Genomic DNA, 16049 nt, shown 5'->3' with positions numbered 1-16049 from the left:
GGTCAGTGAGGGAGCTGTGGAGAGAAAGGAAGCGAGGACAAGAGGAGTGGGTAAATGGGCATATCAATCGCAAGGACAATCCTCTCCATGGCTGTCAACTCAGGTTTAGGAATTTCCTTGAGAGAGAAAAGAGAGGGGGAGAGAAAGGGAGACAGAGAGATAGAGAAAAAACAGAGAGAGAGAAAGAGAGAGAGAAAATGGGAGAGAGAGAGAAAACGGGAGAGAGAGAAAGAGGGGGAGAGAGAGATGCTGGCAGGTAATTTAAGGTCTTGAGTAAACCCTCCTATTATTTATTTTCTCTGGTTTCTCTTCTGTTCTTCATCTCTGCTTGCATATCAAACCCCCTCAAGGGAATCCTGTCTGAATTGAATCCCTTGTTAGGACTCAAGAGCTTGCGTGTGTGTGTGTGTGTGTGTGTGTGTGTGTGTGTGTGTGTGTGTGTGTGTGTGTGTGTGTGTGTGTGTGTGTGTGTGTGTGTGTGTGTGTGTGTGTGTGTGTGTGTGTGTGTGTGTGTGTGTTATGTGAGTGTTGCCGATGGCTCCTTTGGACCCCTATTACACTCAGCATGTGGCAAGCTGTCAAGTTTACTTTTCTCTTTTGGGTGCAACCTACCTCCTGTGCTCCCTCTCTGTCTCTCTCCCTGTCCCTCCGCCTCTTCTCCCCTCACCTGAGAGCTAGCTACTTGGCAGCCCAAAATATCCACAGCAAAAGAGCACCCCGTAAGAATGCAGTCTAACGCCCACACAAAGATGAAGCAATTCAGGACTATCACTCTTTGTTGCATTCAGCTAACAATACACACATACAAAGGTATTTGTGAGTAGAAATCAAACTGGATGGTCTTCGAAGGATAGATAGGAGGGGTTGAGGATATGGGATTAAAAGCAAACAAAAGGTAACTAATGTAAATGATACTCTGTCCCTAAAATATGTATATGCTGGAAGTAGAAGCCCAAGTGTGTCACGGATCCCTCTGGAACTTTCATTGTGCACACCTGACCCGTATTCCCATTGATTAGTACTTGTATAAGTATGCCTTTGGTTTACCATTGTCCTGTCGATTATTGTTACAATGTCCGTGGGTGCGTGTGAGTACCTGTGCTGTGTGTTTTGGGCTTTCGTGCCATTGTGGATTGTGCAGATGATTACGGGTCTAGTCCCGTGTGTTAATCATTGTGCAGATGATTACGGGTCTCGTCCCGTGTGTTAATCATTGTGCAGATGATTACGGGTCTCGTCCCGTGTGTTAATCATTGTGCGCTCGTTTTAGTTTTTCGAGGTACTCCTCGCTCTTTTGTTTGGGTTTCAACCCTGTGTGTTGTATACGTGTTTGTTTGGTCTTCGTCCTCGTGCCCTTACACGGCACGCCGCAATTTGGGTGTAATAAAAACCCATATTACGCATTCCTGCGCCTGTCTCCCAAATCATTTATGCCGACGTGACAAAGTGTTGTTGTCCATTAGTTTACTTCAATTAGGGGACGGGTGGTGGGGTTAGGGGAACATAATGAAGTTGAAATGTTTTTTTATATATATATGGGAAAATATATATATGGGGGATTGGAAATGATGCAGACAATGACTTGACGGAAGCTACAATCTATCTGCAATATTAATGCTGATCTACCCCCCCCCCCCAAAAAAAGGGGGAAAAAAGGCATTTGTGAGTAGTTCATCCCCTTTTGTGTATTATTGTGCAAAGTGCTGTGTAGTGTTTGGCTCCACAGGGAACCTTCTATTCAGTGTTCAGGTTTATTCAGGCTGCTGAAGTTTAGTCAGGCTGCTGGGGTGGTTCAGGGGAATAACACACTCCGATGAGTCTCATATGAAAGAATGCTTGACTGGGTATTGTCTCTGTGGGGTGTGTGTGTGTGTGTGTGTGTGTGTGTGTTATTGGTTGGGGCCTAATAGTGATGTTATGTGCCGCAGCTTGCTTAATAGAACAACATGAATAAACAGAATGAAATCCAATAATGTAATTCTTAGCTGCTAATTAAGCTCGTGATCTTATCAATATTGTTTTGTCTGAGTCTATTTGCTTATTGCATTGCAAGTCTTAGAAAACATAATAATACTGAAATAATTACAATTATTCCCTCGCTTTGGAAAAAAAAAAAATTCAACCTCATAAATAAACTTCAATCAATCATCATTAGCATAACACTTAATTCAGACTCCTTCAATTAAATTCCATCAATGGCCCCTGTCAAAAACATAATGTTGAGGCTATCAATGATCATCCATCAACAATATATATGATTAAATGGTGTTTTAACTATAAATCACCTCTGATTTAATATTACTGTGTCCTAAATGGTACCTTATTCTAGATGTAGTGTACTACTGTAGACCTATTCCCTATAGGTCCTGGTGAAAAGTAGTGTACTACATAGGGGTTAAGGTGCTATTTGGCACATGGTAAGTATACAGAATAGTGCTCAACAGCATTGCACTGATGATGTGCCCACGTACGCATTCTAAAATATTTTTATGTTTGAGTATTTAAATAAATCCAACAGCTGGTCTTCTTTATAGCTACACCTGTGTCCTACGTTTACTCAAACTAAAAAAGTTTAAGCAACACTTTTTTATTAGCGTTTGTGAAATAAAATACTTGGGACTTGATGAAATAAACTAAATCGACTTGTTGCAGCAAAGGAAAACATGCTGATGTCATATGGGTGAAAAAAGGGGGTACACCATTTTTTGTATGAATTAGAACGTGTCACACTTGTTCTTTGACTTGCCCCTTTTCCTTCATGAATGTGATCCCGTTTCATAGTTATGTTGCACTGTGATTATCTGAATAGGTGCACCTGCCGCTCATGGCGGTTCTTTGAGAAAGAGGAGAGAACCATTCGGGAGAAGCTCCAGGCCCAGCTCCATCCTCCCAGCAGCCACCACCAGTTAGCTACCAAGCCAACAGAAGCAGCAATGAATCAGCACAGATGAGAAGTAGACAAATAGAAACAGATGGAAAGAAGCAGACGGAATGAAGCAGAAGGAAGAAGCAGACGGAAGGAAACAGGCGGAAAAAGCAGATGGAAAGAAGCAGACGGAAGAAGCAGACGGAAAGAAGCAGACGAGCGCCAACGTGTCCTCCACAAGGAGCAACACCACACTCACAGGAAGTTTCGAAAGCTTCAGTCGGCACGCGGGCAACTGGTGAGCTTGTCCCAAATGTTACTCTGTGTGGTGGAAGAGTGGAGGCCAACGTAAAGTAAAGAAGTGAGGATTTTTACTGTATTGCTGTAGCGTTGGTGGTAGAATTTCTAGTGTGTGTGTGTGTGTTTTGATAGTGATTGAGCACTGTGAGAGAGAGTGGGATTTAGTTTGTGTTTTGAAATCTTTCTTTCTTTAGTATTTGGCACCCTTTTGATTTGAGTTGGTTTAGTCCTTGAGCCGGTTGAATTGCTGTTATTCATTGATTCAGACATCATACTGTCACTGGTTCTCTCTATCTTGCAGTTCTTATGTGGATGTTAGGGGTGGCCTTGACACGACTACTAGAACTACTAGAACCATTCCTTGAGTGCACTACAACTGAACATCTGCTCTACAGGCCTACGTTACAGTGGGAGCATTAAAAAGGACTTGACCAGTATAGCATTTTCAGTATTGTTTTATTTCATTATTCATTTTTTCCCCCTTTCAACAAGTTATTTTGACTATTTGCTACCTTTAAAAAAAATACTTTGTCTGTCATTAATCTCCTAAAGTTATTCCAGTCTCAGACTCCTCTCTGACTGAACCATTTTTAATGCTGCTCATCAAACGTGCTTACCATTAGCTTACCTACTAGAAGCTTGACAAGAGACAAATGATAAAAAAAGAGGAAGGAGATGTGGGCAGGGAAACGAGCGGAAGAGAGGGGGGAGCACCCATACAAGTGGATCAAACACACAACCACACCACTACACACACGTCTTGGAGTGACACTTGACATTCCCGCTGCTTAGAGACCGGGTTTATCTGAGCCAAAGTCTTTGTTTACCCTGGTGAAGAGCTGTTTTAAACACCACCACTTGACCTTACACTCCCACTCTGCTCTGTCACCACAGGCTAAATGTCAAGCCCACATTAACTCCTGACACAGCACGGATACACAGGTCCTCAGAAAGCTTGAATACTGGACATACACATGTACCATCGCGCACAAACAAGGATGCATACACACACACTCCCACACATGGTTAGGCATGTACATGTATACAGACTTGTTCATGCATGCTTTCTAAGACCCTCCTTTCTTCACTTCTCTATGAGCATTGTCTGTGTGTGGATGTCAGTTTCTCCCATTACCTTCCTTTGCTATCATAATGCAACACCTCTCTCTCTATCTCTCTCTCTCTCTCTCTCTCTCATTCACACACACACACACACACACACACACACACACACACACACACACACACACACACACACACACACACACACACACACACACACACACACACACACACACACACACACACACACACACACACACACACACACCATCTCTTTACATTGATTGGCTATCATAATTCAACACTCTTTCTCTCTCTCTCAAACCATCTCTTTACATTCCTTTGCTATCAAAATGCAACACTCTCAGACACACACATTCATGCACACTCACACACCTGGTCTCACCTGTCATGCACCATCCCTCACACATGGCACCTCATATATCACCAGCCTGACTGCCATGGTAGAGGAGGATGGTGGGGAGGAGGAGGAGGAGAGGCATGTAAGGAAAGGATAGGGTGATAGAGAATAGAGGATTGCTGAAGCATACTAACCCAATTTTATTAGCAGTTGATAAATAGAGGTCTGGAAGGTAAATCACTAGTGGGGAAGTAAATGAAATAAGGAGAGAAAGACATGGAGGGGAAGGGAAGAGAGAGGGAGGGCAGGGGAGGAGGTATGGGAGGTTATAAACAACCTTAGCTGATTCAAACAATGTCAGTCTGGTTGTATGGGTATAAAAATAAAAACCCGCTCCAACTGCAGTAAAAACAGTCCTAAATCATACCAGTTTAGGTACTGACCTATTTAGGTGCCTTAGACATACAGTGCCTTGTTCACGTGTTGCTTATTATTTGTGTGAGTGAACAGGAGTGTGACTTCAGTAAATTCACTGTTGAATAAGTCAAATTCGTATTTTTCTCTGGTTCTGTGTCTGTCAATTTCTCCCTCTCTCTTTCTCTAGACTAGAATGTATCTCTCTCTCACACACTCTTTCCCCCCATCCCTATATTTGGTGCTCGTGGTAATATAATCATCGGTAACATAATGTGTCCCACGGTGTGTCTCTATGTAGCTGTTTGGGTCTGTCGGTTCGTAGTGTCCAGGAACATTATGTTGAAACGCTACAAAACATCCACATGTGCACATAGTGATTTTAGTCGTTCTTAAAACAACCATAACAAACAAAACAAAAACACAGATCCTTTTAAATGTCATGTTCCCTAAAATCATTGTCTTCATGCTTAGTACTAATTAGAAAATATAAACTGGGTGGTTCGAGCCCTGGATGCTGATTGGCTGACAGCCGTGATATATCAGACCGTATACCATGGGTAAAACAAAACATTTATTTTTACTGCTCTAATTATGTTGGTAACCAGTTTATAATAGCAATAATGCACCTCAGGGGTTTGTGGTATATGGCCAATATACCACGTCTAAGGAATTTATCCAGGCACTCCGCATTGTGTTGTCGTGTTTAAGAACATCCCTTAGCAATGGTATGTTGGCCATATACCACACCCCCTCGAGCCTTATTGCTTAAATATATCACTTGATGAAGTGACTTGAGAAAGTTTGTCATCCTGTACGATTCCAATTAGAACCCCAACAAGCATCTCTCAGCACTTTCTCAATTTGTTCTCTTCTTATCAAAGTTGCATGCCTGCCAACCTCTTTTCAGACAGTGTATTGTTGAGTTAAATTTGCATCAAAATAATGACCCCGTAAAGTCTGAGCTGCTGCTTCCAAAGCTTCTACTAATTACATCTTGGTTGGTACAGTGCTGTATCCCAAACAACAATTTCACACACACATGCACGTGCGGATGGGGGACACACAAACGAGCAAGCGCATACGCACAAATGCGCTCACTCTCTCACAAACACACACACACACACACACACACACACACACACACACACACACACACACACACACACACACACACACACACACTTCACTGTATTGTAATGCACCAACACATCCCTCGCCTCCAGTTTTTTGTGTCTGATGAGTGCACTGACAATTTTGCAGCTTGTACTCACACAGGCTCTCCATTCCACTAGAGTGTGACATCACTTCGTACATCTATATTTGGAAGTCTTCGTAATGGTAGATCTATTTATGGAAGTATTTGTAATGGTACATCTATATTTGGAAGTCTTTGTAATGGTAGATCTACATATGGAAGTCTTTGTAATTGTATTTATTTCTTTATTGGTAATGCTAGATCTATACATGGAAGTCTTTGTAATGGTAGATCTACATATGGAAGTCTTTGTAATGGTAGATCTATATATGGAAGTCTTTGTAATGGTAGATCTACATATGGAAGTCTTTGTAATGGTAGATCTATATATGGAAGTTTTTGTAATTGTATTTATTTCTTTATTGGTAATGGTAGATCTATATATAGAAGTCTTTGTAATGGTAGATATATTTATGGAAGTCTTTGTAATGGGTAATGGTAGATCTATATGTAGTAGTCTTTGAAATGGTATGTCATTATTTGTGTATGTAGGTGGCAGGGAAGTCAGGCGCAGGAGAAACCAAACTGGTAAAAAATGGATTATTTATTAAAAAAACTAACTCCAAAACCAACGTAGTAAATAATCCGGGTAAACAATAACCCGTCGCACACCGATACATAAACAACACGTGCATAACATAACAAACAATCACCGACAAGGATTTGAGGGGAAACAGAGGGTTAAATACACAACATGTAATTACTGGGATAAGAAACAGGTGTGTAGGAAGACAAGATAAAACCAATGGAAAATGAAAAACTGATCAATGGTGGCTAGAAGACCGGTGACGTCGATTGCCGAGCACCACCCGAACAAGGAGGGGCATCGACTTCGGCAGAAGTCGTGACATGGTAGATCTATTTATGGAAGTCTTTGTAATGGTAGATCTTTATATGGAAGTCTTTGTAATGGTAGATCTATTTATGGAAGTCTTTGTAATGGTAGATCTTTATATGGAAGTCTTTGTAATGGTAGATCTATTTCTGGAAGTCTTTGTAATGGTAGATCTATTTCTGGAAGTCTTTGTAATGGTAGATCTATTTATGGAAGTCTTTGTAATGGTAGATCTATATATGGAAGTCTTTGTAATGGTAGAGCTATATATGGAAATCTTTGTAATTGTATTTATTTCTTTATTGTTAATGGCAGATCTATATGTAGAAGTCTTTGTAATGGTAGATCTATATGTGGACATTTTCGTAATGGGTAATGGTATATCTATATTTGGAAGTCTTTGTAATGGGTAATAGTATATATTTTTTGGAAGTCTTTGTAATGGGTAATATGAGATGCTCGACAAGCAGGTGTCCATATCCTTTTGGCCATATATTGTGTGTTAGTAACCATTTTATAAACCCAATAAGGCACTCAAACCCTTGAATTACCATGAATAACTAAAAGCTAAGGGCTGTTTCCCGGCACTCCACTTTGCGCCTAAGAACAGCCCTTGGCCATGTGTTATTCACGATAATCCGCGGGTTCTCATCCCTAATTGTTTAAATATTTCATTGATTTTTAGTCTCAAACCCAGTAAAATAAAATACAAATTCGGATACAATTATTCCTGGTCCTTCTGACTAATTGTCTTGTTACCCCTTAAAACAATGTTTCCAGCCGCAGAACAGTCTTATTTTGCAACCTAGAATGAATTCTCTGCAACCAACCAAATGGTTCTTAACCACAATTTGCAAAAATAATAGTCCTGCGAGTCTATTTAAATCACTTTGAACTATTCATTGTTTCTGGCTTTAGAATGTGTCCCCAGACTACTCTGTTAGTCTTACTCTGCTCTTGTTTGTTTCCAAATACACATTTCTACTTTGTAATTTGACTAATCGTCTTGAAACAATCTTTGTTTGTCCAATCCCGTAGGAGGGTCTGACCCTAGTCTCTGCTATTGACCTGGCCTGTTTCCCAAATTAAACACCTGTCCATTCATCCCACGCTTTCCTCTTCTCCATCCCTCTTTCCATCCCTCTTTCCAGTCCCTCCTTCCTTTGCTTGATGCACCCCAAAATTCTAACTCCAAACCCCAATCATCCCTCTCCTTCCATTTCCCCTCTCCTCTCTTCTCCTCTCCTCTCCTCTCCTCTCCTCTCCTCTCCTCTCCTCTCCTCTCCTCTCCTCTCCTCTCCTCTCCTCTCCTCTCCTCTCCTCTCCTCTCCTCTCCTCTCCTCTCCTCTCCTCTCCTCTCCTCCACCACCACATTACCCTTGCAAATAATCACACTATGACAAAGACACCCGGTAGTAAACAGAGCATGTATGCCTCCAATGAGTCGACACAAACAATGGCATTATTATTATTTTAATGAAGATCTGTCACCACGGTGAAAGCTGCAGAAGCAGTGTACGTGTCATTTGTAATTTTGCCCCAGCAGTGCCACAGGGGCCAAAGATGGCATAATTGAGCAATAAATAAATGAATAAAGAACGAATAAAAATGCATAAAAAAAATTGTTTGGTGAATAAACAAAAAGCTTTTTAATGGACTTGATTAGTCAAGCTTGTGTGATTAGAGGGGAATTGTAGGGTACAGTGATTAAAAGTGTTACTCCGGCAACTTCTCTTTTCTTCTGATTTCTTCCTTACTTTTTTCCCCTTTATATTTCTATCTTTCCTCTGTATAAATGTTCACTGGTTGTGAGGGTGGGTAGTGCCACTGTACTAATCACTACATAGACAAACAGAGGCTAATGAGCAGGATTGGTTAGGTTATTTTCTAAATGTAATCTGTTACAGTTACTAGTTACCTGTCTACAATTTTAATCAATTGTAATGTAACTTTTAATTACGCATACTCAGTAACTGAACCTGATTACTTTCCCCTTAGGCACAGGTTAGTAGATTTTAGGATTTTAAACCTAACCCTAACCTTAACCACACTGCTAACCCTAATGCCTCACCATAACCTTAAATTAAGACCAAAAAACGAATTATTATGGACAAGCATCAATCATCATGTCACTAGAATAAGACCCACTTTATTTATTGTAAAGGAGGATCAAACTCATCACCTTGCACTTTCATCACCCTGTGATGTTCATCTTAATCTATTTAATCTGTAGCCAGATAAACTTAATGCTTTCCTGAGTAGTAGTGGGAGTACCACACATCATGTCATCGCTTGACAGGTAGTGAAATCTTTTATCCGAAATGTATTTTACTCGCATTAAAACTTCTTATTTACATTTTAGTCATTTAGCAGACGCTCTTATCCAGAGCGACTTACAGTAGTGAATGGATACATTTCATACTTTTTTTGAATATTGTTTTGTTTTGTACTGGCCCCTCGTGGGAATCGAACCCACAACCCTGGCATTGCAAACACCATGCTCTACCAACTGAGCAACAGGGACCACCTTATGGCTTGAATCCAGTTAGCGGGATCGATATGACGACAGCCAGTGAAAGTGCAGGGCAGCAAATTCAAAACAACAAAAATCTCATAATTAAAATTCCTCAAACATACAAGTAATATACACAATTTTAAAGCTTTACTTCTTGTTAATCCAGCCACAGTGTCTCATTTCAAAAAGGCTTTACGGCGAAAGCAAACAATATGATTATTTTAGGTCAGCGCCTACACACAAAAAAACACAGCCATTTCACAGCCAAAGAGAGGAGTCACAAAAAGCAGAAATAGAGAGAAAATTACTAACCTTTGATGATCTTCATCAGATGACACTCATATGACATGTTACACAATACATGTATGTTTTGTTCGAAAAAGTTCATATTTATATCCAAAACCTCAGTTTACATTGGCGCGTTATGTTCAGTAATCTTTTGCCTCCAAAACATCCGGTGATTTTGCAGAGAGCCACATCAATTTACAGAAATGCTCATCATACATGTTCATGAAAATACAAGTGATATACATGGAACTTTAGATAAACTTCTCCTTAATGCAACCGCTGTGTCAGATTTCAAAAAAGCTTTACCGAAAAAGCAATAATCTGAGTATGGCGCTCAGACACAAAAACAAGCCAAACAATATATCCACCATGTTGGAGTCAACAATAGTCAGAAATAGCATTATAAATATTCACTTACCTTTGATGATCTTCATCAGAATGCACTCCCAGGATTCCCAGGTCCACAATAAATGTTTGTTTTGTTCGATAAAGTCCATCCTTTATGTCCAAATACCTCCTTTTTGTTCGCGCCTTCAGTTCACAAATCCAAATTCAGGATGCACAGGTCAGATGAAAACTCAAACATTTCCATTACAGTTTGTAGAAACATGTCAAACGATGTATAGAATCAATCTTTAGGATGTTTTTATCGTAAATCCGCAATAAAGTTTCAACCGGAGAAATCCTTTGTCTTCAGAAATGCAATGGAACTGAGCTACCTCTCACGTGAGCGCGCATGCTTGAGACTCATGCCCTACTGGCAGTGTTATGACTCCAGGAGCTCTTATTCATCCCCACTTTACAGTAGAAGCCTCAAACAATGTTCTAAAGACTGTTGACATCTAGTGGAAGCCTTAGGAAGTGCAAAATGACCCCACAGACACTGTAGTTTGGATAGGGAATCAATTGAAAAACTACAAACCACTTCCTGTTTGGATTTCTTCTCAGGTTTTTGCCTGCCATATGAGTTCTGTTATACTCACAGACATCATTCAAACAGTTTTAGAAACTGCAGAGTGTTTTCTATCCAAATCTACTAATAATATGCATATCTTAGTTTCTGGGAGTGAGTAGCAGGCAGTTTACTCTGGGCTCGTCAGTCATCCAAGCTACTCAATACTGCCACCATCCATAAGGAGTTAAAAGGTTAGATGGAAACCTGGTTAACCTCTATGGGCTAGGTGGGACGCTAGCGTGCCACCCGTGGTGCACTCCATCAACAGCAGGTGCATTTCAAGAGCGGCAAATTTGAATCCAAATAAATGTCAAAATTCAAATTTTTCAAAAATACAACTATTTTACACCATTTGAAAGATAAACATCTCCTTAATCTAACCACGTTTTACGATTTCAAAAAGGTTTTACGGCGAAAGCATAAATTTAGAGTATGTTAGGACAGTACATTTACAAGAGTTGTGTGTAATGTTTTGTCAAGTCAAAGACAGGGTCACCAAAACCATAAAACCAGCTAAAATGATGCACTAACCTTTTACAATCTCCATCAGATGACACTCCTAGGACATTATGTTAGACAATGCATGCATTTTTAGTTCTATCAAGTTCATATTTATATCCAAAAACAACGTTTTACTATGGCATTGATGTTGAGGAAATCGTTTCCCTCCAATAACCGGCAGTCAAGTCAGCGTCACAAATTAAATAATTAAAATTAGAAAACATCGGTAAAATATTATATTGTCATTTAAAGAATTGTAGATTTACATCTCTTGAACGCAATCAACTTGCCAGATTTAAAAATAACCTTACTGGGAAATCACACTTTGCAATAATCTGAGCACTGCGCCCAGAAAAATACGCGTTGCGATACAGACTAGACGTCATGTTGGGGAGATCTAAAATCGAAAATACTATGTAAATAATCCATTACCTTTGATTCTCTTCATCAGATGTCACTTCCAGGTATCACAGGTCCATAACGAATGTAGTTTTGTTCAAAAAAGCTCATCATTTATGTCCAAAAATCTCCGTCTTGTTAGCACATGATCTAAGCCAGCCGGACTTCTCGTCATGAACGAGGGGAAAAAATATATTTCCGTTCGTTCAAACATGTCAAACGTTGTATAGCATAAATCATTAGGGCCTTTTTAACCAGAACATGAATAATATTCAAGGTGGACGAATGCATACTCTTTTATAACGTATTGGAACGAGGGTACCCAACATGAACTCGCGCGCCAGGTGTCTAATGGGACATCATCGTTCCATGGCTCTTGTTCGGTCAGATCTCCCTCCAGAAGACTCAAAACACTTTGTAAAGGCTGGTGACATCTAGTGGAAGCAATAGGAAGTGCCAAAATATTCCTCAGCCCCTGTGTTTTTCAATGGGATAGGTTTAAAGTCAATACAACACATCAGGTATCCACTTCCTGTCAGAAAATGTCTCAGGGTTTTGCCTGCCAAATGAGTTCTGTTATACTCACAGACACCATTCAAACAGTTTTAGAAACTTTAGAGTGTTTTCTATCCATATATAATAAGTATATGCATATTCTAGTTACTGGGTAGGATTAGTAACCAGATTAAATCGGGTACATTTTTTTTATCCAGACGTGCAAATGCTGCCCCCTAGCCCTAACAGGTTAATAAGAAAACAGAAAGGTGTAAAATAATTTTTCGCAAAAATCCTTCATGAATGTAAAAATTATCCTAGAATCTAGTTTTTCAAAAGTATGTGTAATCCGATTACAATTTTTTGCCTGGTAACATAACGGATTACATCTACAGTTTTTTGGTAATCCGTTACTCCCCAACGTAGCTAATAAGTATTACATTACAGCAAAGGTATCGGTAATTCAAAAAGAGGTATTATCATTCTCTTAGTGTTTGTATGTGTCTCCTCAAATCAAATCACATTCTATTAGTCACATGCGCCAAAGCCACCCATAACCAACAATGCAGTTAAAAGAAAATACAGATAAGAATAAGAAATAAAAGTAACAAGTAATTAAAAGGCAGCAGTAAAATAACCTTAGCGAGACTATATACAGGGGGGGGGGGGGTACCGGTACAGAGTCAATGTGCGGGGGCACCGGTTAGTTGAGGTAATATGTACATGTAGGTAGAGTTATTAAAGTGACTATGCATAGATGATAACAACAGAGAGTTGAAGCGGTGTAAAGGAGGGGGAAGGGGGGGCAATGCAAATAGTCTGGGTAGCAAATTGATTAGGTGTTCAGGAGTCTTATGGCTTGGGGGTAGAAGCTGTTCAGAAGCCTCTTGGACCTAGACTTGGCACTCCGGTACCGCTTGCAGTGCGGTAGCAGAGAGAACAGTCCATGACTAGGGTGGCTGGAATCTTTGACAATTTTTAGGGCCTTCCTCTGACACCGCCTGGTATAGAGGTCCTGGATGGCAGGAAGCTTGGCCCCAGTGATGTACTGGGCCATTCGCACTACCCTCTGTAGTGCCTTGCAGTCGGAGGCCGAGCAGTTGCCATACCAGGCAGTGATGCAACCAGTCAGGATGCTCTCAATGGTGCAGCTGTAGAATCTTTTGAGGATCTGAGGACCCATGCCAAATATTCAGTCTCCTGAGGGGGAATAGGTTTTGTCGTTCCCTCTTCAGGACTGTCTTGGTGTGCTTGGACCATGATAGTTTGTTGGTGATGTGGACAGCAAGGAACTTGAAGCTCTCAATCTGCTCCACTGCAGCCCCGTCGATGAGAATGGGGGCATGCTCGGTCCTCTTTTTCTTGTAGTCCACAATCATTTTCTTTGTCTTGATCACGTGTTATCTAATGTTATACATGGAATATGTAAAGAAATGAGGGGGGGTGGCAGGGTTTGAGTGCGGGCGGGCAGGTGTGCATGTCCATGTGTTGATGTACTGAGTGAGGGAAGATCTCGCGGACCTATGTCGCATGTGCTTCCATGGTGCTTCACTTCAGTAGCTGGACAGGTCAGCACTCACAACCACATAGAAAAAGAGTGAGAAGAGAGATAAACAAGACAACTGACACTGAAACCACATGAACGAATGACAGCAGTCCTGCCACAGCACATCTAATGCCTGATCTTTTATGCATCACCCTGGGGGAATCTGGGCTTGTTTTCATCATGTCTGAGGCATTTCTAGGTCAGTGAGATGTGTTTCACACATAATTGCCCAGGAGGAAGGCAGGTCTGGGCTTCGCACGCTGAATGATACACCCTATGACGGCTTCCAGGGTATTGTCTATTTCAAGTCTTCTCTTATTAATCAAGACCGGTGTCTGTCATCATGACATGCAGAACTTTGGGGTGGACACTCACCTGTCTCGATTAACAAGAGAAGAATTCGAATAGACAAGATGGCAGAGTACACTTTTTTTGATTACTTCATGGAGCAAAACAAGTATTTATCTTAATAACTGAGCATTTTCTAAATTCAAACGGACACCCGGCAACTGGACACAGACATTTTAGGAGACTCCTGTTTCCATAAATCGAGGATGAAGACAGCATCGAAAATTCTGTGCTACACTAAAAACAATACCAATTGTCAAGGCTCAGGCTAAGACCCAGGTGCATACACAGGAGGTGGATAGAACAAGTCTCAGAGTTTATTATAGAAGAAGCGGCAGGGAAAAGGTAAGTCAAGGCAGGCAAATAGTTGTAATCTAAATCAGAGTCAGGCAGGTACAGGACGGCAGGCAGGATCAGGGTCAGGACAGGCAGAAAGGTCAGAACTGGGAAGACTAGAAAAAACTAAAACTAGCGCACAGGGAACACACTGGTAGGATTTGACTGGACAAGACAAACTGGCAACGACAAATAGAAAACACAGGTATAAACACACAGGGGATAATGGGTCGGGGATTGGAGACACCTGGTGGGGGGTGGAGACAAGCACAAATACAGGTGAAACAGATCAGAGTGTGACACCTATCCTCTAACTCCCAGTAATGGATGCCAAAACTCTGGTTAAATCGCATTATCTGGTGTAACAATCCGTAGCTACAGTTCTCTGCACTTTACTACACCTGAGACACACAGATCCACTGAACTGTACTAATCTGTTCATACTGTATTTCATGGTTACTTTTACCACATAACATTCTTGTTGAATACACAGTTCTTTTTGAGTTAGCGTTAAATATTATCCCTGTATTTTAGATTTTGACAAATAAACATTCTTTGGATATATCTGAATGTATATCATCTGTTTGATGCTACATAGCCCTGTACGGCTTATAGAAATATCTTCTGTGAATCCATCAACTAAATTTCAATCAAATGTATTTATAAAACCCTTTTTACATCAGCCGATGTCACAAAGTGCTGTACAGAAACCCAGCCTATAACCCCAAACAGCAAGCAATGCAGATGTAGAAAACCTAGCACGGTGGCTAGGAAAAACTCCCTAGAAAGGCCAGAACCTAGGAAGAAACCTAGAGGGGAACCAGGCTCTGAGGGGTGGCCAGTCCTCTTCTGGCTGTACCGGTGATTATAACAGAACATGGCCAAGATGTTCAAACGTTCATAGATCACCAGCAGGGTCAGGTAATAATAATCACAGTGGTTATAGAGGGTGCAACAGGTCAGCACCTCAGGTGTAAATGTCAGTTGGCTTTTCATAGCCAATCATTCAGAGTTAGAGACAGCAGGTGCGGTGGAGAGAGAGTCCAAAACAGCAGGTCTGGGACAAGGTAGCACGTCCAGTGAACAGGTCAGGGTTCCATAGCCGCAGGCAGAACAGTTGAAACTGGAGCAGCAGCATGATCAGGTGGAGTGGGGACAGCAAGGAGTCATCAGGCAAGGTAGTCCTGAGGCATGGTCCTAGGGCTCAGGTCCTCCGATAGATGAGAAAGAGAAAGAGAAAGAGAGAGAGAGAGAGAGGGAAAGAGAGAGAGAATTAGAGGGAGCATACTTAAATTCACACAGGATACCAGATAAGACATGAAAAATACTCCAGATTTAACAGACTGACCCTAGCCCCCCCGACACATAAACTATTGCAGTATAAATACTGGAGGCTGAGAAAGGAGGGGTCGGGAGACACTGTGGTCCTGTCCAACGATACCCCCGGACAGGGCCAAACCGGCAGGATAGAACTCCACCAACTTTTCCAAGGAACAGCCCCCACACCACTAGAGGGATATCTTCAACCACCAACCTACTACAATGAGACAAGGCCAAGTATAGCCCACGA

The 16049-nt window shown here is 41.2% G+C and overlaps 1 long non-coding RNA gene across 1 annotated transcript; it reads left to right on the top strand.

Annotated features, from left to right (window-relative positions):
- The first annotated feature begins 773 nt into the window (after positions 1–773).
- On the top strand, positions 774–3006 carry LOC123730910 (uncharacterized). Its single transcript, XR_006762354.1, has 2 exons — positions 774–895; positions 2810–3006. It is a non-coding gene; the product is annotated as an uncharacterized lncRNA (long non-coding RNA).
- The last annotated feature ends 13043 nt before the right edge of the window (positions 3007–16049 follow it).

This window comes from Salmo salar, chromosome ssa27, assembly GCF_905237065.1.
Source record: "Salmo salar chromosome ssa27, Ssal_v3.1, whole genome shotgun sequence".
Taxonomy (NCBI): domain Eukaryota; kingdom Metazoa; phylum Chordata; class Actinopteri; order Salmoniformes; family Salmonidae; genus Salmo; species Salmo salar.
The sequence above is the reverse complement of the archived record's forward strand: the minus strand, read 5'-3'. Positions and strand labels throughout refer to the sequence as shown.